The sequence below is a fragment of the Cetorhinus maximus genome, chromosome 2 (assembly GCF_964194155.1).
Source record: "Cetorhinus maximus chromosome 2, sCetMax3.hap1.1, whole genome shotgun sequence".
Lineage (NCBI taxonomy): Eukaryota > Metazoa > Chordata > Chondrichthyes > Lamniformes > Cetorhinidae > Cetorhinus > Cetorhinus maximus.
Genome location: NC_135880.1, coordinates 204,610,940 through 204,616,436, shown reverse-complemented (window position 1 = coordinate 204,616,436; position 5,497 = coordinate 204,610,940). Strand labels below are relative to the sequence as shown.

At 42.0% G+C, this 5,497-nt stretch overlaps 1 long non-coding RNA gene across 1 annotated transcript; it reads right to left on the bottom strand.

The window, feature by feature from the left end:
* Nucleotides 1–478: 478 nt before the first annotated feature.
* Nucleotides 479–4,750, bottom strand: LOC144669380 (uncharacterized). Its single transcript, XR_013573666.1, has 3 exons — nt 4,630–4,750; nt 2,154–2,253; nt 479–608 (listed from the first exon to the last, which is right to left on the bottom strand). It is a non-coding gene; the product is annotated as an uncharacterized LOC144669380 (long non-coding RNA).
* Nucleotides 4,751–5,497: the final 747 nt, after the last annotated feature.

Sequence of the window (5,497 nt, the reverse complement as noted above, 5' to 3'; positions counted from 1 at the left end):
TTGCTCCACTTCAAAAGAATTTGAGTGCAGGATGGATCCCATTAAGACACGTAAGGAAATTATTACAGCTGCAGATTTAAATATAGCAAACGTATCATTCACAGATCGGAAATATGTGAGGGGTAGGAGGTTAGGTGTCATTCCATTGAAGACATGTTTCTCATGGAACCCAACAAAGATATTTGCGAGGGATCCCATAGCAACACCATCTATTTGGGCATACATGGTTTCGTTAAACGTGAAGTCAACTATGTGAGCTGCCAAGTAATGAACAATATAATGAAGAATCTTGATTTGGTGGAATATGCAAAAAAAATTCATTTAGACTTTTAGTTTGAGAGTTTTGCAGGTTGACATCACTCATCAGATTATTTTGTGCATTGCATTTTTGCCCTTGTGATAAATGTGAGCTGTTCCAACACAAATATTTTAATTTTCTACCTGCATCACACGGCATACAGTCCAAAATACTGGTCCTCCCTGACAGTCTGTTGTATGTCCCTTTGGGGCAGGGATATTTGTCTTTAGATTCTGTTCCTAGAGGACAATAATGCCCAGGCACACAAATGTTTCTTTCATAAGATGAAGCATTTGAAGGACAGAAATGCCTGTAAGAAAGCAAAAGAGAATTTCCATTGAACCCAATACCAAATATATCTAGTTAAATATTCTTCAGTTTTTATCTCATGTGGGTCGTGCGCTACAGAAGAAGTTGGTGCCTAGAATTTGGGTTAGGCTGGCAAATAATCGTTTATAGTGAATGATTCTGACAAATGATCACAGGCCTGAAACATTTGCCTGAATTTTCCCAGTCCCGTGGAGATGGGGTTCGAGGCGGTGGCAGGGGAGGGGGGCGGGTACTGGGAAAAATTGGGGGAGCTGCACGGGGATAGCTCCTCAAAACATCCCTTTTCCCGAGAGACTTTTCCCAGGTGCAGGCTATGAATCTGTCTGCTCCATGGAGGTGGCTAGCCATTTAGTGCGATTCAGGTCCCTCGCAGGGACCATTTTGAGACAACATTTAACCAATGGTAGAGCAGTATTCCCCCTCACCATGTGCGGAGGCCACTGACTCAATTGAGGCCAGAGGCTCTGTGCCCCAATGATGGGGATTAAAGGCCGAAGCTCCAGTCCTCTCCAATCCGATGTCCCCATCAGCTTCGGGCCTCTTTATTAATTCTGTGCAGGCAGCAGAGGGCGCCTCCATGTCATTGTGTCCTCACTCTCACCCTCCTGGTGGGCCTGCTGCCCTGACGTCTGGTTGGGTCGGCAAAATTGGGGCCCGCCTGCCAGCCTTAATAGGATGGCAAGCGCAGAGGTAGTCAATTAAGTAGCTGCCTCATGAAAGGTTGTGCCAGTGCTGTGTTGATGACATGGGTGGGCTTGGCAACGCCATATGAGCCCACTGTCAGGGTTCTGCACCTGCTGGAAAATCCAGCCTCTTTACTCTGCCTCTGTCTCTCTATACAGATACTGTCTGACCTCTTGAGTATTTCCAGCATATTCTGTTCAGATTTTAAATAATATTTTATGCCTCACGTGAAGTACATTTGATGAAAAGTGCACTAATGACTTGTGCTTGCCTTGCTTTGAAAATCAAGGGAGTCTTCCATAAACAAAGATAATGATTGACTCCACAGTGAAGCTGTACAAATTGTCCGGGGTCCATATCATTTTATTGTTAAATAGTAACTTCCTTTAATAAAACTAATATTTTATCCCATGTATTCTTAGGATAGTTACTTAATTGAGGACAACTTTCATCTTCACTACTCCATTGTTATATCAGCAGCACCAAATATAAAATTGCTCGATTTTTGTTCTGTTGAACTGAATGGTAGGTTTACTGCCCAATTGGTGATCATTAAGATGATGTATTGTTTCAGCGATGCCACCTGCAGCAATTTAGATTCATTCGTTCGCAAGGTGTCACAGTTCTAGGACCGGTGAATGCATGGTAACCAAGTTCTAAATTATACAACATAAAGGTGTAAATTATTAAGGCATTTTTGAATTTCTAAGGCCTTTTACGGCTGTACTACACTGTAATATAAATTTTAAGAATGCAGAGAGCTTTCCAATCTGTTCCAATTCATACACCAGTTTACAATGAATTTTGTCACAAAGTAAATTAATAATTGAATGCAAGTTACCCTTCAACACATGGACTGCAACTACCCTGCCCTTCGAGAGCACTGTATGTTCCTGCAGGACATCCCAGTGGAAAAGCTATGCCATTTGGACAGAAATGACCTGCAATAAGTAACAATGTAAAATCAGTGACCGTGTAAGGGCAAAAAACAAAATTACTCTAGCATTTTTCACATGGTCAAATAATTGTGGTCTATGAAATATATACACAGCGGCTGTGATATTTGTTACAAAAGAAATGAGTGTTACAGTGGATACAATTACCCAATATCAAAATAACCATTGTGTGTTTAATTCAAGTCACAGCTTCAGCTATCTTATGACATGCATAATGACAGGGGAACAACACTGACCAACCCCCGTGCCTAAAATTAAAAACCCACTCAGGTCTCTGGTGAATATTATTGATCGGGTACTGAAGACATAATTGATCTGCATATTTAATAGGACCCCACTTCCTTCCTATAGGTTAATATAGGGACACAGTAACATTCTCACTAACCAGCATGACATGAGCATGAAGTAGCTGGCACACTACTTAATGCATATCAGTTACAAAAATGCTTTTAATGTTTCTCAGATGTCAGGCTGAGCCATAGCGTTAAGGCAAGATCAGGTTCATTGTGTTAAGGCAGCTGATCTCAGCCAGGGTGGTGATAGGGGCATTATAATTGGCCTCAGATGCCCGAGTTGGGGAAAATTGGCTAATTTCTGACCCTGGCTCTAAGTCACCGTGTTTGGACAGTAGCTGAGGACAGTGTCAGCCTTGGCTGTGATAACCCCATTGGCTGTAGGTTCACAAATGAAGAATATTTGCTTGGTCAAGGTACCAGAGGGTGACTGGTGCCTGTGGAACTGCACCCTAGTGACAATCAGTGTCTTTGAGAGAGGAGGAGGAAAGTGAATAACATTGGTGGGAAAGAAACAGAAAATTCTACCAGCCGAACTTTCCAACACGCTATCACCATTAAAAAAAACTCCACAAAATAAAAATTATAAGGGCACTTGAATAAACAAAAGGAGACAAAATGTAGGAGTAATTTGTTAAACATTAAACATCAACAAATGACTGTTGGCAAAGCTTATATTTTTCAAGTACATTAATCCTTAAGTGATGTGATTTTTTTTAACTTGGTGCTTATTAATATTGATAAAAGTTTTACCTTAGAACCAAGTAGAATATCTGTTCCCTGTATTTAAACCTTGACCATTCTATTGAAAGCTGAGGCTCAGATTTTTGTTCCCAGGTCGGGGGCACAGAGTCAGGCGACTTCCCGCTCGACGAATCCGATATTTAAAAATGGTCGCCTGCAGGTGGGATTGTCAGTTGCCGGGGGTGGGTGGGCTGAAACAGGGCCCTGGGTGGGAACCCTGCAATGAATCCACAGGGTGCCAGGAGCAGGGGCAAGCTGAACACAAGGCCTGTCTCTGTGCTCCAGCACTGTGTTTTCATAAATAAAAAATAATAAAACAAAAAAAAATCCCTCCAGACCTCACCCTCACAATGCTCAATCCATGCCAACCTATGCCAACCCATGCCTCCCACTCACACCCTGTGGCCCCTCTCACCCCATGCCAATTTAATGTCCCTCTACCCAGACCCATTACCCCCATAATAATTTAGTGTGTCAATTCATGGCAACCCATACCCCCACCACCCTTTGCCCTTACCCCCTCCATGCTAATTTACCTAGTATCTTTGGACAATTTCTTGACAGCTTTGATACTTCCTGGATAGCTTTGACACAGACTTGACAGGTCTGACACTTCCTGGATAGCTTTGACAGATTTGACAGCTGGATATCTCTTTGACAGCTGGACGTCTCCTGGACAGCTGGACATCTCCTGGACAGTTAGGCCATTCCTGGACAGCTGGACACTTCTTTTACAGCTTGACAGTTCCAATGAGTTTGTGTAAAAAGTGGATAATCACTTTTAACAATCCCAAAGAGTGCCTTAACTCTCCCTAAGTGAGACTTACCTCTCTCAAAGTTGCCCTGGAACCCTGTACAAAGATATACTTTACCTCGTCAATGAGGTACCCTGGCTATCCATAAGAATCCACTAAGTTCTGACCTTGCCTGTTCTAATCTGCACACTCTAGACTCCACACTCCTTTTCTTCCAAAATCCCAATTCAGTGGAGGCAGCTGGTGATTTAAATGGCCAGATACCTCCGTGAATCAGTCCCATCCCTGAGAAGGTGGGAAATGCCGGGTTCGGGGGCAGGACTTAGAATTTTCAGCCATTTCTGGGATTTTCGCCGATACGAAGAGGCTCTCCGTCATTGGCACAAATACAGGCCTGAGGGTTCCATTCAGAGACATAGGAATGAGCTGACAATTTCCAAGTGCAGTTTGCAAATCCAGAACATGCAAAAAGGAATGTCCACAAGACCTAACACCAGAGTGCTTGGGGAACTGGCTCTATGAGCTCTGGGTAGGGCATTAATGGACAAAATTCAAAGCGTTGTAACTACCTGGGGGACAGGGGCCTCCAGTGTCATCCTTGACTGGATTTTCTGGCACCTTGGCTCCTTGTAAGCAGTAGAAACCTTCCCAGCATTCACCTGAAGGTGTCACAAGACCTTCTGAACCACAATAATGACCAAAAACACAAGGGGTGCAGTCACTCTGAAAAAGAACACTAACGTTAAGTGACAATATGGTATATTAAAACACCCCAACCAACATACTTTTGATTTTCCTGCCTATAATGAATAAGTGCTTCCCCAGTAAGTTGTCATCCTCAGTATGAAATTTTCATGATGGGGAAAATAAAATAATCACGTTTTTTTAAAAAAATCTCTCCTCGAACAACTAGCTGTTTAAATTATTTAAGAAAAGTTGTGTAAACGTAGGTTAAATTCAGGTTACACAAAAGATTTTTGAGTGAGAGGAAAATAAAAGAAAGGAACTTTCTCACGTTGCTCAAAACCCTTTGCATACAAGGAAGGAATTGGATATTCATTCACTGTTGTTCTACAGAGGAGGTATACAAGGTATAGTGAGGAAATTAAATGCACCTTAAATACAGAATTCTAACACTTATCCAATATTTTCAGAATTCAAACCCTGTCCATATCAAATTTAGACTTTCACATCAACATCACAGAACTGGTTTCCAACGATTGTTCCTTTATCAATGTCTACATTTTGTCTGGTATTTTTGTTGTTCAAATTTAGTTTGCTTTTTACTCTTGAAAAGAGAAATGTGAGAGGTGACCTGATTTTAAATTATGAATGGTTTCAATAGGGTAGAGGTAGGGAAGGGTTTTCAACTTTCGGGGGAGCCCAAAACTAGGGGCCTTATACATAAGATAGTTCCCAATACATCCAATAAGGAGA